The 16,425-nt window shown below is 40.4% G+C and overlaps 1 protein-coding gene across 7 annotated transcripts in view; it reads right to left on the bottom strand.

Moving 5' to 3' along the window:
* Nucleotides 1-16,425, bottom strand: part of EXOC6B (exocyst complex component 6B) — a 456,300-nt gene that overhangs the window by 270,843 nt on the left and 169,032 nt on the right. The window lies entirely within an intron of this gene.

The following is a 16,425-nucleotide window of genomic DNA, read 5'->3' as shown; positions in this document are numbered from 1 at the left end:
ATCATTTATTTTGGTCTTCTTAATTTGACTTTAACTTCCAAATCTATAGGATTAAATACAGATTAGCATTACTTAGTGGGATGCAAGGCCTTGTTACCTAGTGGTCAGCAAAGGGACTGGAGTTTGGAAGATGAGGGGTCTATTTCCCACTCTATCACTGGCTCATTCTGACATCTTGGGCCAGTCATTCAGCACCTATGTGCTTTTGTCTTCATGGGTTAAATCCTGGCCCTACTGAAGTCAATGGGAGTATTTCTTCAGAAGAAGAACTCTAGATAGCTCAAAAGCAGGTCTCTCTCATCAACAGAAGTTGGTCCAAGAAAAGGTATTATCTCTCCCGCCACATCTCTCTAATATTCTGGGACCAACCCGGCTACAACACCACTGTCGACAAAAACCAACAACAGCTTTCACAGAAAATGCAACTAAAAAATTAGCATATCCTTGGACTTCTCTACAGTAAAAATTTTATAACCCTTCTACATGTGGCACTCGGCTATAAAACACGTTAGTGGAAATAATGCCCTTAACTACATTTCTTTGTATCCAGTAATGTTCCGTGATTGGCAAAGATAGCCTGGTTCCTATTACTAACTTTTTTCCATTTCAAATTTACTAGCTAATTTTATGGAAACAGATAAAGGAACCTGCATAATATAGATGCAATAACAACAAAAGCATAACTCTAAAAGAACCGCAAGACAAGTCTCACCCTCTTTCCTCCCCACCCCTTCCAATTTTAATTTATATACTATAAAAACCAGTGTCTTTCAGCTGTGCTGTGGATACTCCCTTAGTCCCCTCCAGTAGCTCCCCTTCTAGCAACTGGCACATGTGCAACCCAGCTGTACACATCTAACATGCAGGTGCTAGATTCCATATTGCTGGATAGTATTTTGAATAGTAGTGGAGGAATTTACCCACAGTTCTTTCACAGGCAAGTCCACCACTGTTGATAAATTAAAAAAAAAAAAAAAAAAAAAAGGTAAGTCAAAACATCACAACACAGTGTTAACAGGGGAAGTTAGAGGGTCACATTTAGACATGGTTTAAACAGTTGCACCTGTAACTGGCATCAATGGCTTGCACCTCCTTTTCTCAAGGTGTGAATTTGGCCTAGAAAAAGCTTTGGTGATCTATTTTGTTATTGTATCAGAACAAGTTAAAGGTAAGGAGAAGTTTCCTGGTACAAAAACAGGAGAGGGATGCTGAAAGGATAATATCATATCACCACCATCTTTTTGGAATGAGGAGAAAAATGAGTTCTTGAGAGACATCAACCCACCACCCGTTATAAAGGACTTTCCCAATACCTAAGAACATTCTTTACATCAGTAAAAAAGGTAGACTGAGTTTGCCTAAAAAGAAAAGGAGTACTTGTGGCACCTTAGAGACTAACAAATTTATTTGAGCATAAGCTTTCATGAGCTACAGCTCACTTCATCGGATGAGTTTGCCTAGTTAATCATACTTTATTTCAGGACAGCACAGAAATCCCAAGTCCATCTATGTACTTCAGAGCACTCAGAAGTAGAACAGGTTCACCAATATTTTAAAACTGAAGCCAATTTGGCTGTTACTTTACTGCTGAATTCTTTTGCACTCCATGAAGTTCCAAGAAAACATTCTTGTTCACAAAATTAATCTGGTCCGCACATGGGATCTGGATAAAATGAGGTGGTGGTAGAAGACAACAACAGGACCTTCAGCATGTTGTTTATAGGAATATCTTCAAGGATGTAAATCTACATGGGGGGGAATTATGTTGTGAATTCTAACCTTGGGACATGCATCAAGACAACATGTTGTCAATACATTTGTTTTTCAAATGTTCCACTTATTCTGGAGTCTCAGGACCGGTAAATAACTATGTTTTAAGTGACTCCTGCACCAATTACTTTGCTTTTCACTTCATCTTGTTTTCCAGGGAGAGGGACAGACGGCATGCTGTAGGAACAGTTATGCCAGTTCATCTTTCTTATTAGCCCATTATCTTCCTTGAACTTCTATTTGTCTTACAAATACTTTTTCAAGAGTCATTCTCAGGCACGTAACCTCCTTCAATTCACACTTCTCTGGAAGCATACACACGAGTTGTCATATTTCTTTGAACAGTAAAGAAATAAAAATACATATGAATTTTAAAAGTTGAGGGGGAGGGTTAAATGTCGTTGGTGAGCCCAGGATGAAGACATCCTCTGAATAGGTACACTAAGAGCAGTGGTAGTGCCTAAAGACTTGTGTGAAGGGACCACCAGTTTTCATGGCCAGTCATTTGCCATTTTATTTTCTGCTGAGACTGTCAAAAAAAGGATGCTAATTAGTATCAATTCAACTTGTGAATTTTGTGATATGAATACCTAGGACCTAGACACCAATGGCTAGCTAAGCAAAGTGACAGTACATAAATTGTATGTAGCATCTTTCATACCAAAGATAGCCCAGAGCACTTTAGAATAGATTGCTAACGGGAATACAGCGACGCATACATGACCACAGCAACTAATACTAAGCTATATATCACATGACTGAGATCGACCTTTCCTGGAGACTTAACTGTGTTAACTGATTTTGTGACTTGCAGTTTTATAAATATTCAGTGGGAGACTCTTCAATGAGGTAATTTTAGAATCCGGTTTCTAAATCACTACCAACATTTTCTCTTCCAGCTAGCCTTGGTGACAGTGCATTCGCTACTACTTCCCTTAACTCCGGGGTGCCATTGGCTGATTCTGTACAAATTGCAGAATCTTTTGTTGCTAAAAAACCCGGGAGTGAGTATCAAGTATTTACTGTCTTTGTGTGTGCCACTTATTAGTCCACAAAATAAGGACTAAAGAAAAAATATCAGTCTTTTCCTACCCATGGTGGTAGAAAATGAAGCTGCTTTGTGATGTTCAGTGAAATTATTTTTTCCTCAAGCTGGTAACTCACAACAGGTTGGGTCTCCAGATAGTGTACTTTAAATGGATGGTTTCAGAGTAGCAGCCGTGTTAGTCTGTATCCGCAAAAAGAAAAGGAGGACTTGTGGCACTTTAGTGACTACCAAATTTATTTGAGCATAAGCTTTCATGAGCTACGAAGTGAGCTTAGCTCAAGAAAGCTTATGCTCAAATAAATTTCTTAGTCTCTAAGGTGCCACAAGTCCTCCTTTTCTTTTTAAATGGATGATAGCCCAATGACACTAAATATGCAACCATCGGCAATAGCAGTAAACTGCTCTCTGTCAGTAAACCAACTGAAAACTTCAGAGCCTATTAGAATGGGACTCTGAAGAGAGCAGAGAAGAGGGCTTGTTTTGTAACTAACTGGCCTTAAACTAAAAGTCAGTACCTGGGATCTTTCTTGTTCTGCCACGGAGCTCCTCTTGGACCTTGGGCAAACCCCAAACCATGTCTTCCTTCATTTCTCCATTGGTAAAATGGAAAGTAATGAGACACATAATTCACTGATGTTCAAAAAATGCTATGAAATCCTCTGACGAAAGGCACTCAAGAAGTATTAAATATGATTTAATTTCAACACCTGGCAGATCTTTGAGTGCCTGACATATCTGCTTTCAATGTGTCCGAGTCACATCTTATGAAAAATGAGTTTCAGCTTTGGTATCATGAATAAAGTATCTCATTAATGTTAACTTGATGGGTTCTACATGGTTGTGGAAGAGCAGGCTGGATTGTAACTGACTCATGCATTGACATCGTCCAACTGCAGAATCTGTATCACTGGTGACTGGCGGGATGGAGAAAGAGCACAGCTTGATTTGCAGCTCCTAGGGTGAATTTACAGCCCTGACACTGGCACAAAGCATAATCCGCTGAGCAAGTTTTCTGTGCAAATCACTGAAAGTGCAAAATATGACAATCCTAGTAATTTTTCCCAGGATAGAAACACATTTTGAGGATCTGTATTGACTCCGTAGAACTACTGCAACTAGTTATAAATGATTAAGTGAAACAATCACATTCCATTCAACACAGAGAATATACAGACAATGATTTCAATCATGGCTTTGCTAATTGCTGTTCTATTCAACCCAGACTCAACCTAGTGTGTGGCTAGTAAAATGTTGACTTGATCTTTTCCTTCTTCTGGTCTTATTTTTAAAACATGCTACAAATACTAGCATCGTGCTTGGGAAGTATGTCTAGAATCAATTGTAGATGGGTGGTTTGTGTTTTTGGGGGGTTTGGGGTAAATTGGAACTTTTTGCCTGGGCAGATTTTCAGATGCAAAAGTTAATTAAGAAACAAACAAGCAAAAAATATAGCTTTCCAAGTTTACTTTGGTGGCCAAGCTGGCAATCTTGCTTTGCTCCCAGACTATCAAGAGCTGGGAGCATTGCAGAGACAGCCCATTTATCTTCTCAGGGAGGAATGACACCTAATGAGTCTTTGAAGGGAATCTTCAGAAGCTATCAGTTCGTCAGGCTCAAACTCTTAGAAGACACTTGTGCAGGGACAGGCTACTGAACTTAGAGCAGTCCTCAAGACAAATTATGTATGAGAGGAAAAGGCCAAAGTCGGGCTACGTGTCAGAGACAGGTAAAAAATCCAGGTTCTCCATGACCATCCTGAGATACAAGAAATAGTTTCCATTTGTGTCTGTACTTTTCTCAGCCTCCCAGAGGAAAGGCGTCAACAAAGTTGTTATCCCAATGAACAGAGAACACAAATATTTCTAGTGTTAATGGATCTCTACTTACTGTAGAATAGAGGCACCGCAGGTGTAATAAATGAATATATTACGATGTTATCCACATTCTGGTGATAAATACTTGTTGATTGAGTTGTCATTTCCTATCATATACTGGAACAGCAGAGCCAAACTGCCTAGGTAAACCAACACAACATAATCCAAACACGCTAGGACTACATCTACACTACACATCAGTGTCAGCAACATACAGGGTATGTGTAGCTATATACCACAGTGAAAGCAAGCTGTGTCCACTGTGGTATGATCTACACATGTCAGTGAAAGGCTCCAGCATCTGGGGAAAGCTTCAGCAGCTCCCCATTGCCAGAGTCTTTCCCTGCAGCAGGGGAAGGATCCAGCAGCCAGGAGTCAGTGGGACATTACACTGCTAAAAACAGCAGTGTAGATGAGGAGTTATGGTTTGGGTGAGCATAGAGATGCGTAGGGTATAGACTTCATGCAAATTTTTACTAACCTAAGTCATGCCTCACCGTCTACACTGCTATTTATACCTGTGCTGGAGAAGCGAGAGGGGGCGTGTGCAGTGTCCATACTCTCTTTGCCCCTGAAGCATTCAGTGATGACGCGCTTTAGGACTGGGGGTTCTGTAAAGTCTGAGGTTTGAATAGCAGAAATGTAGGGTGAATCGCTATCCTTTTCAGTCTGTTGAAGTGAAAATGTTTCAGGCTCCTTGACATCTTGCCCTGCAAATATACTGGTTTATATGGGACCTCATCCAAAGAGATTGCTGTCTGTTGTTACAGGGTCCATATGGGATCCAACAGCAGACCTCACTCAAGAAAGTGAGCAAGCTGGGTCCATGAGACCAGAGATTTCCTAAGATTCACCAAAGAGTTTCTTCTCAGGCCAGGACAGGTGCCCTGACTGAGCTCTCTCTTGTGGCCTTCCGTCACCCTGCTATAACACACCCAAATTATGTGCTCTTAGGCTTGCTGGGTCTAGGTAGTCTAGGGCTGTCTCTGGGCTTCTAGGCATACTCTCAGGGTGCAGATCCTCTATCTTTCCTAAAAATATATGAGCCTAACTCCCACTGATTTAGATCAATGAGATTTAGACTTTTAAGTGTTTACGTCCCTGTGGAAAATGAGACTTGGACTCCTAAATCAGTTAGGGATTGCAATGCTGAGCACAGCAACACCTATAAAAATCAGGACCTAAATCTACAAGAGAAAGGAATTGTCTGGTGAAAAGACAGGCTTAATACAGTACTGGAAGATGCAGATAACACTGATTCTACAGTGATAAGCATGAAATAAAAAGCCCATATAGAACAGATTAGATGATAAAATCTTAAAATGCATGAAAAACTAAATCTAGTAATAAAAATTTAAATACAACTTCATAATATCAACAAAAAAAGGAGTACCTGTGGCACCTTAGAGACTAACAAATTTATTTGAGCATAAGCTTTCGTGAGCTACAGCTCACTTCATCAGATTCATTCAGATTCTTTTTGAGAATACAGACTAACACGGCTGCTACTCTGCAATAATATCAACACTTTTCCAACTGTATTAACTAGATGCTTGGAGTGAGAAAAAGCCATTTAGAGAGATACCCAAATAACTTCTTTTGGGTGGGGAAGATTTGGGGTTAGATCAGTTCCAGAAAGGAAAATCAGGTAATAAATAAATAAAGACAGCATTTCTTGACTCTGTGATTCTTTCTGTGTAGCTACAAAGATTTTTTTTCTAAACAATTAGGTTAACAACATTATGCACATACAGAAATATCTCATAGTAAACGTCAAAGTAATAGTCAGCAGTTTTGTAATATTGCTAAATATTGAAGATTTAAAAGATTTGTTATTTCAATCTCCTTAAAAGAAAAGCTTGGCAAAGGATCTTGCAATAGCAGGTGATGGTTTACTTGCTCTCTAATCTGTACTATATTCCTCTTTATGCTTAGTGGTTTAAGGTCACAACCTGATTTTCTGCTCCCCTAAACTCCATCCACAATCTCATATGTGAAAGCTCATGCCATGTGGTTGCTGAAACATTTCTGTTAATGAGCCTCCTCTCTCCTAGCTACTGCGCTGTGTTAAAAATAAGTAGGACCTGCCAGTCTTGCTTAACAACAGTTTGTCAGCTAAAGTTTAGTTGCCTTTTTCTCTTAGAAATTGTTTCTTCCTCATGGCCACCTACTAGAAATCCTCCAGACATTTCCTTTATTCCTTGGCAAAGGCAAGAGTCCATTCATTATAGCACATTTCGGTGATTTAAAGAGTTGTCATAGGATGTCTTGGTTTAGACATTTAACATATTGAGGATGAGGAAGACTGTTCTAGTGAGAAGTCCTGGTTACAGGCACTACACTTATTTTTTTTAAAGGGTGGGCGGGAGGTATTTGTGCTTGTTCTTTCCTGTGTGGTCTGCATTTTCGGCCTTCTGCAGTGTTCTCTCTCCTGTCAGAAAGGCCCATTTTCTTCACAGTTTTAGGACATCCAATCAGCAAACTTCTAGCAAACCACTCAAACTTCTCATTTAGTTCAGCCCATAAGATACTAACGTGGAGAACTGGGAAACATTTTTATTATTTTTACAACTATTGTATGTCTCTAGTGCATCTGCGTGATATGACCCTGGCTAAATACATAGTTAACTCAGAAGGGTTGCTAAAGAAACTGGACAAGAAAGGAAAAACAATGACATGGGTAAGGAGCATCCCCTCAAACATGACAACCGGTTTATAACCATGCAGAAGGACTTCTCAGCACAACAGGGGCAACAGGGATGCTTCCAAAGCTGAGAATCTGAAGGTCAAAAGAGACAGGTCTGTTGAAGGATCTGCTCTACAGAAAGGGAGGGGGGAAGTGGTCAGCAGCTGCAGGCTGTCGGACACCAGAAGGCAGGGGTCTGTAGCAAGAAGGTTGTAATATGATGCCCCGGAGGAAGGGAGGGGCACTAGGGCTAAATCAGGCCTGTCCCAGGGCTCAAGGGGAATGTCAAGCATTGGTAAGACAATATGCATGTAGGGCTCGTTTTAAGTCTCCGTATGGCAAAATAAACCACACTTTGTTTTAAAGAAGCTGCTTCTGTGTCCCTGAATACTATTACCGTGCACAGGCCCCCGAAGGAAAACTCATTGGGCCTGCTAAGTAACAATTATCAATCAGAACGCCTGGAGACACAGTCAGAATGGTTGGATTGCAGGATCCCACTCTGAAGAGAAGTGGGCGCCCAGGCCTGCCACTTGAAAGAGCTGCACTTGAGGGACTGGAAAAGGGTCTTAGAAGCCTAGCCAGAGACTACAACAACCAGGGATCAGAAAAATTTCTTATTTACAATAATCCCACATTTGTTTCCCACAAAACAGGTAAGTTCAATTTTGTAGAAAAGATAGTTCAAAAAATATATTCCCTTAAATACACCTCAGCTAAAAAAAAAAAAAAGCCTAAATGCTGTAATTCCCCTTTAGCCAATGGGATTTTGTGAATGGGGACTAAAAAGAAAACCACTGAAGTCTAGCTCTCAACGGACTCTGAAGACTATCAGAAATGTTTACATGTGCAACTGAGATACCGGCGCAAAATTCTCTGTAACGGCATACATTTATAGAGTATACATAATATATAAACAAATGCATAACATTTGTGCAATCCTTCTGAATTGGGAAGTCAGTAACCATCAAAAACAGAAATGATAAACCATGATAAACCAAATGGCAGGAATATGCAGACACCCCTGCAAAAATAATCTTGCACTAAGATATACAGTAGGTTTTAATTATATTGTAATAAAGAGCTAAATGCATTGTACATTTTTTTCTGATGTACTCTATCACTTCTTTTAATTATAAGCTAAGCTGTGTTTTAAAAATGCTTTTTTTAAACAATAAAAATAGAAACAGCACTATGGCAAGCATTTGGAAAATTTTCGGAGTCGATTGTTTACTGGGACTATAGCCGATTTTAATGAAAAATATGGTTACAATTTGAAAAAAACAGTGCTTTTATGTTTTGCATAAGGAAAGTCCCTACAATGCAACCTCCAGGGCACTTGAAAAAAAATTCTGAAATGGTCACAGGATTCTCTGGCCAAAGTCCTAATCGAAAAGCAAAAGATGTGGGTTGCAAACTATTCTAAGTATCCACAACAAGTGAAACTGGATGTAGAAAAATATGTTCTCAACATTTACTTCTGTTTATGATGAAAATGGAAACAGATGACCCATAACAACATATTGTGTGAACTGGTAATTAACCATCTACAGATGGAGCACAATTACCGATCATTTCCATTCAGCTCAAACAAAAGGTCAGCTAACGGGTAACCAAGTATGCTCATGCCAACAGGAGACCGTCTATAATGTGCTACCACTTTCTGAAGATGGTCTGCCTGATCTGCTCAATACTGGTTTTTAAAAAGAGATAACCACCTGCTTTGAGAAATCCTCTCATTCTGTCCAAGCATTGCAGGATGTAGTTCAGGTTTCAGTAAGAATACTCATGGTCAATACAGCCCTTTTAACAGGTATCAAAATTATCGAAGGAAAATTAAATTGGATTTGATTCCAATGTCTGTTGGCAGCACCTGGCACACTGTTGGCTGCTGAGGCTCCCCCAATGATTGAGGGAGGACCTATTTCTTCTGTATAATTCTCTTCCCCCTATATAATAGTTAAAAACTTTATACCTTTAGCCCCACCCTGACCCTTCACAAACTACTCCTGATGCTCTCTTCCTTGCAAGCTTTAACTGTCATGCTTGTTCGGTTTCACCTCCCCTTTTCCAGTAAAAGAATGTTTACCTTCAGATCTCTCAGCAGTGTCTAATTAAGGCATATTGGCTGCTTCTTATTAATTGCATTGGTCTCTTTCCTAGAAATTGTGCTTTGCATCTTAATTATGGCCTTGCTTAGAATGTTCCAGCCTTCCCACACTGTACTATGCTATCTAGATTTCCTAGGGTCCAAACATAAGAGATGCCGAGCACCATCAGGGCACTTCTTTTGAACCTATTCCTTATACTGTGATTTTCCCCCTCTTTACTTATCCAGAAGATCAACATTGTGTACTCCTACTCCAATTGGAAATGTGTCAGAATCACCTGCATGAACAAAGGCATTTCTAAAGCCACAATGAAAGCAGGGGGTTGGACTAGATGACCTCCTGAGGTGCCTTCCAACCCTGATATTCTATGATCTTGCATTTGGATCTTTTAAAAAAGTTAGCAGGTCCTAAATGAGGAAGACCTAGGAAATTATGGGAGCTAGTTAAAGAAGTTACTTTATTATTGGTAATCATGAGGCAAGGGTGATCCAGTGGATAGGTCTCCTAATTCATAGTCCAGTGTCCCATTTTCTAGTTTAAATTCTGCCACCAATACGATGTGTGACTTCAGACAAGCCACTTAAGCTCTCTACCTCATTCACCCACATCCCCAATAAAAAAAAGGGGGGAGGGGGAATAATGGTACAGACCCATCTTTGTAAAGTGCTTTGAGACGGGGTCAGTGAAGCATTCGTGGTAATTTTTCAAAAAACTGAATGACAATGACAACCATCTCCCCCACCCCTCAATGCCCGTCACTAAATACAGTAATTTTGTCAAGTGTCCATCGTGCAACATGGTGGTGCCAAACCCTGCTTTGAGATTTATGAATGAGAAGTGCTGTATACGTGCTAAGATATTAATTGGGAGGTTGCAGAGGACTGAAGAAAGCATTGCATCAGTTTTTACAAAGAAAGTGATCCTGGAAATTGCCACCCATTGTATGTAACTGCCAACCTTAGAAACAAAGGAACAAACAGTGATGGAGGAAAAGCTTTAACCACAGAAGATAAAAGGAATAGATAAGCAGCATAAGTTAGTAAAAAAGAAATCATATTATACAAACTTGACATCTTCAGCAATCAGATGATGAAACCTGTGAAAGCAACGGTGGACGCAGTGAAGGAAATAAATCAATAAAGCACTTGATAGAGTGCGTCAGAAAATCTTCCTCACCAAATTCATTCAAACTGGCATGGATACAACTTTGACAGCCACCATCTTTGGCAGCACTAAGAAATGAACTGGGAATCTCCAAAGCTGAAAATATGGGTCTCTACAGCTTGAATAAAACAGCCTGGCTTGCCAAGATGAATAGAGCCCTGCGCGGATACAAAATTTGTATCCGCATCCGATCCGCAAAAATGTTCTATGGATATAAAGTGGATATCCGCAGATTTCCAAGGCTCTAAAGATGAAAGTCGTTAGAAATCTGAACCCTGTGAACCTCAGTAAGCATAATACACACTGACCAGTGGGTTACATAAGCACTATCATAGAATCATAGACGATTAAGATTGGAAGAGACCTCAGGAGGTCATTTAGTCCAAGCCCCTGCTCAAAGCAGGACCAACACCAACTAAATCATCCCAGCCAGGGCTTTGTCAAGCTGGGCCGTAAAAACCTCCGAGGATGGAGATTCCACCACCTCCCTAGGTAACCCATTCCAGTGCTTCACCACCTTGCGAGTGAAATAGTGTTTCCCAATATCCAAACTAGACTTTCCCCACTGCAACTTGAGACCATTGCTCCTTGTCCTGTCATCTGCCACCACTGAGAACAGCCGAACTCCATCCTCTTTGGAACCCCCTTTCTGGTAGTTGAAGGCTGCTATCAAATCCCCCCTCACTCTTCTCTTCCGCAGACTAAACAAGCCCAGTTCCCTCAGCCTCTCCTCTTAAGTCATGTGCCCCAGCTCCCTGATCATTTTTGTTGTCTTCCGCTGGACTCTCTCCAATTTGTCCACATCCCTTCTGTAGTGCGGGGACCAAAACTGGATGCAATACTCCAGATGTGGCCTCACCAATGCTGAAAAGAGGGGAATAATCACTTCCCTCGATCTGCTGGCAATGCTCCTAATACCACAGCCCAATTTGCCGTTAGCCTTCTTGGCAACAAGGGCCCACTGCTGACTCATATCCAGCTTCTCGTCCACTGTAATCTCCGGGTTCTTTTCTGCAGAACTGCTGCTTAGCCAATCAGTCCCCAGCCTGTAGCAGTGCATGGGATTCTTCCATCCTAAGTGCAGGACTCTGCACTTGCCCTTGTTGAACCTCATCAGATTTCTTTTGGCCCAATCCTCCAATTTGTCTAGATCACTATGGACCCTATCCCTACCCTCCAACTTATCTACCTCTCCCCTCAGCTTAGTGTCATCCGTGAACTTGCTGAGGGTGCAATCTATCCCATCGTCCAGATCATTAATAAAGATGTTGAACAGAACCGTCCCCAGGACCGACCTCTGGTGCACTGCGTTTGATACCAGCTGCCAACTGGACACTGAGCCGTTGATCGCTACCCGTTGAGCCCGACAATCTAACCAGCTTTCTATCCACCTTATAGTCCATTCATCCAATCCATACTTCTTTAACTTGCTGGCAAGAATACTGTGGGAGACCGTATGAAAAGCTTTGCTAAAGTAAAGATATATCACGTCCACTGCTTTCCCCATATCCACAGAGTCAGTTATCTCATCATAGAAGGCAATCAGGTTGGTTAGGCATGACTTGCCCTTGGTGAATCCATGTTGACTATTCCTGATCACCTTCCTCTCCTCCAAGTGCTTCAAAATGGTTTCCTTGAGGACCTGCTCCACTATCATATGGATTGAAAATTGATTTAAGAGCTATAAACCAAGATTCATGATGAATTTGGGAGGTGTCTAGTAGGATTTGACAGAAATAAGCACAAGACTTGGTTTCATTTAGCCACTATATTAAATGGATGGTAAACTGGAAGGTGCTCCTAACAGCAGTGAGGACACAAATACAAAAGTGATCTAGAGAACTTGAAACCTGAACAGAAACTAAAATCAGAATCAGCAAGGAAAAATCTTCATATGTCTGTAACAATGAGAGAAAAACACATGGAAAAATATAGCATCCAAAAGAGACCACGGGATTACAATGGACCAGAAAGTAAGGTATCCGCCAGCAATTTAATATGGCAGCAAAGACAGCCAAAGTAATTTGGGACTCCTTACTCAGAAGGATCACGTCATGGAATACGACATGGCAGTTCATTTCTACCGGACACTGGCAAGAGCTCAGTTTGGACACAATAAACCAGAAGGATGTTGACAAACTGAAAAGACACCAGAGGACAAAAAATAATTATGGGAGCTGGAGAGATCGGTTTGTGAGGGAAGGTTAGGAGAAGTTAAATGCATGTTCACCAGCTATGCAAGGAATAAGGAGATACAATAAATACCTGTCTACAAGTGTGTGAAAGGTGTACACAGTGAAAAGGAAAAGAAAGAGAAAAAAAAGAAAAAAGAGTTTACTGTGGTCCAAAGATAAAAAATTAGTTGTAATGTGTGTGCAATAAATTACTATATATATTTAACAAGGAAAAAAAGGATTAGGAAGTGCCACACATGTGCAATATGGGTTTACCATGTGAAACAGTGGCAAGTTCAAGTTGCAGTCAAATCCTTATTTTGAAATGTCTTGGATTTAACAACGTACTGCTACTTTTTGCACTCAATGTCTTTAGACAGCGCCAGGAAACTAGAGTTATGTTTTGTTCCAAGGGAAAGAGAGAGATGCTGTTAGAGGTCTTTCGTAACACCTCCAAGTTACCTTTGTAATTGCAGGCTCCCAAATGCATTAACCTAGATACCACAGTGATGGGCACAGTACAAAAACCTGAACAGAAAATAATCTAACCCACTCTAGGTAAACATAGAATCACAGAAATATAGGGTTGGAAGGGGACTTTGAGACGTCATCTAATCCATCTCCCTGCACTGAGGCAGGACCAAATATACCTAGACCATCCCTGACAGGCCTTTGTCTAACCTGTTCTTAAAAACCTCCAGTGATGAGGATTCCATAACTTGCCTCGGAAGCCTGTTCCGGTACTTAACTACCCTCATAGTTAAAAAGTTTTTCCTAATATCTAACCTAAATCTCCCTTGCTGCAGATTAAGCCTATGAATTTGTGTCCTAACTTCAGTGGACATGGAGAACAGCTGATCACCATTCTCTGTCTAACAGCCCTTAACATATTTGACAACCAGCTCTCCAGTCCTCCTTCAGTCTTCTTTTCACAAAACTAAACATGCCCAGTTTTTTTAAACCTTTTCTCAGAGGTCAGGTTTTGTAAATGATTCATCATTTTTGTAGCTCTCCTCTGGACTCTCTCCAATTTGTCCATACCTTTCCTAACAAGTGTGGCACCCAAAACTGGACACGATACTCCAGCTGAGGCTTTACCACTGCCAAGAAGGACAATTACCTCCCATATCTTACATAAGTTTACACATCCCAGAATGATATTAGCCTTTTTCGCAACTGCATCACAATGTTGGCACATATGCAATTTGTGATTCACTGTAACCCCCAGATCCTTTTCAGTACTACCACCTAGCCAGTTATTTCCTATTTTGTAGTTGTTCATTTGGTTTTTCCTTCCGAAGTGAAGTACTCTGCACATATCTTCTGAAATCAACAGGGTGAAATTCAATGATCAATTCTCCAATTTTTCAAGGTTGTTTGAATTCTAATCCTGTTCTCCAATGTGTTTGTAACCCCTCCCAGCTTGGTGTCATCTGCCAATTGTACAAACATACTCCCCATTCCAGTATACAAATCATTAATGAAAATACTGAACTGGATTGGACACAGAACAAACCCCCTGCAGGACCCCACTAGATATATCCTCTCAGGTTGACAGTGAACCATTGATAACTACTCGACCAGATACGCAACCAACACACAGTCATTTCACCTAAACCACATTTCCCAAGTTTTATTATCAGAATGTCATGGGGGAATGTGTCAGAAGCCTTATGAAAATCCCCCTTGGCCACTAGGCCAGTAATCCTGTCAAAGAAGAAAATTATGTTGGTTAGGCATGATTTGCTCTTGACAAATCCATGCTGGCTCTTCCTTATCCTGTTATCCCTTACAAATCAATTGTTTAATAATTAGTTCCAGTATCTTTCCAGGTATTGAAGTTAGGCTGACTGGTCTATAATTCCCTGGGTCCTCTTTGTTCCTCTTTTTTTTTTTTTTTTTTTTTTAAAAGAAAGATATCATGTTTGCCCCTTTCCTGTCCTCTGGGATCTCACCCATCCTTTAGTTCTCAAAGATAATTGCCAGCAGTTCCAAGATTGCTTCAGTTAGTTCCTTAAGTACCCTAGAGTGAATTCTGTCAGGTCCTGCCCACTTGAATACATCTAATTTATCTAAATATTCTTTAACTAATTCTTTCCCACTTCGAGCTTGTGATCCTTCTCCCTTATTGTTAATATTAATTGTGTTGAATCTCTGGTCACCATTAACCTTTATAATGAAAAAAGCAAAATAGGCATAAAAATCCTCAGCCTTCTTGATGTCATCTGCTTTTAGCTCTTCTTCCCAATTTAATAGTGGACCTACTTTCTTTCATCTTTCTCTTGCTCCTACTGTATTTACAGAACCTCTTCTTATTGCTTTTTACCTCCCTTGCTAAGTCATTTTGTCCCTTAGCCTTTCTGATTTTGTCTCTACATGTTTGTGGTATTCTTTTGTACTCATCCTTGACAATTTTCAGAGTAGCAGCCGTGTTAGTCTGTATTCGCAAAAAGAAAAGGAGTACTTGTGGCACCTTAGAGACTAACAAATTTATTAGAGCATAAGCTTTCGTGAGCTACAGCTCACTTCATCGGATGCATTTGGTGGAAAAAACAGAGGAGAGATTTATATACACACACACAGAGAACATGAAACAATGGGTTTATCATACACACTGTAAGGAGAGTGATCACTTAAGATAAGCCATCACCAACAGCAGGGGGGGGAAGGAGGAAAACCTTTCATGGTGACAAGCAAGGTAGGCTAATTCCAGCAGTTAACAAGAATATCAGAGGAACAGTGGGGGGTGGGGTGGGAGGGAGAAATACCATGGGGAAATAGTTTTACTTTGTGTAATGACTCATCCATTCCCAGTCTCTATTCAAGCCTAAGTTAATTGTATCCAGTTTGCAAATTAATTCCAATTCAGCAGTCTCTCGTTGGAGTCTGTTTTTGAAGCTTTTTTGTTGAAGTATAGCCACTCTTAGGTCTGTGATCGAGTGACCAGAGAGATTGAAGTGTTCTCCAACTGGTTTTTGAATGTTATAATTCTTGACGTCTGATTTGTGTCCATTCATTCTTTTACGTAGAGACTGTCCAGTTTGGCCAATGTACATGGCAGAGGGGCATTGCTGGCACATGATGGCATATATCACATTGGTAGATGCGCAGGTGAACGAGCCTCTGATAGTGTGGCTGATGTGATTAGGCCCTATGATGGTATCCCCTGAATAGATATGTGGACAGAGTTGGCAACGGGCTTTGTTGCAAGGATAGGTTCCTGGGTTAGTGGTTCTGTTGTGTGGTGTGTGGTTGCTGGTGAGTATCCTTGACAATGTCCATGTTTCCACTTTTTGATTTTCAGGTCATTAAAAAGCTCCTGATGGAACCAAAATACATCCAAAAATACAGAATTCTAACCTGCATGTACAAAAATTGCAAATATTAATGCTCATAAGTTTAAAAATTTAACAGGACTCTTCAAATGACTTATTTTTCGATCTTTAACAAAAATAATACTAGCTTTAGCTTCAGCTGTTTTTGAATTATGTGTTACAATTTAAGTTGAAGCCTTTATAGAAAGGGTAGGGGGGGAGGCTGTCATGCTTATATAACTCAAAATAATTGAACCGATGTTGCTTGAACGTTCCAAACAAAT

The sequence above is a fragment of the Dermochelys coriacea genome, chromosome 4, assembly GCF_009764565.3.
Source record: "Dermochelys coriacea isolate rDerCor1 chromosome 4, rDerCor1.pri.v4, whole genome shotgun sequence".
Classification (NCBI taxonomy): domain Eukaryota; kingdom Metazoa; phylum Chordata; order Testudines; family Dermochelyidae; genus Dermochelys; species Dermochelys coriacea.
Note: the sequence above shows the minus strand (reverse complement) of the source record. Positions and strands in the feature narration are given on the sequence as shown.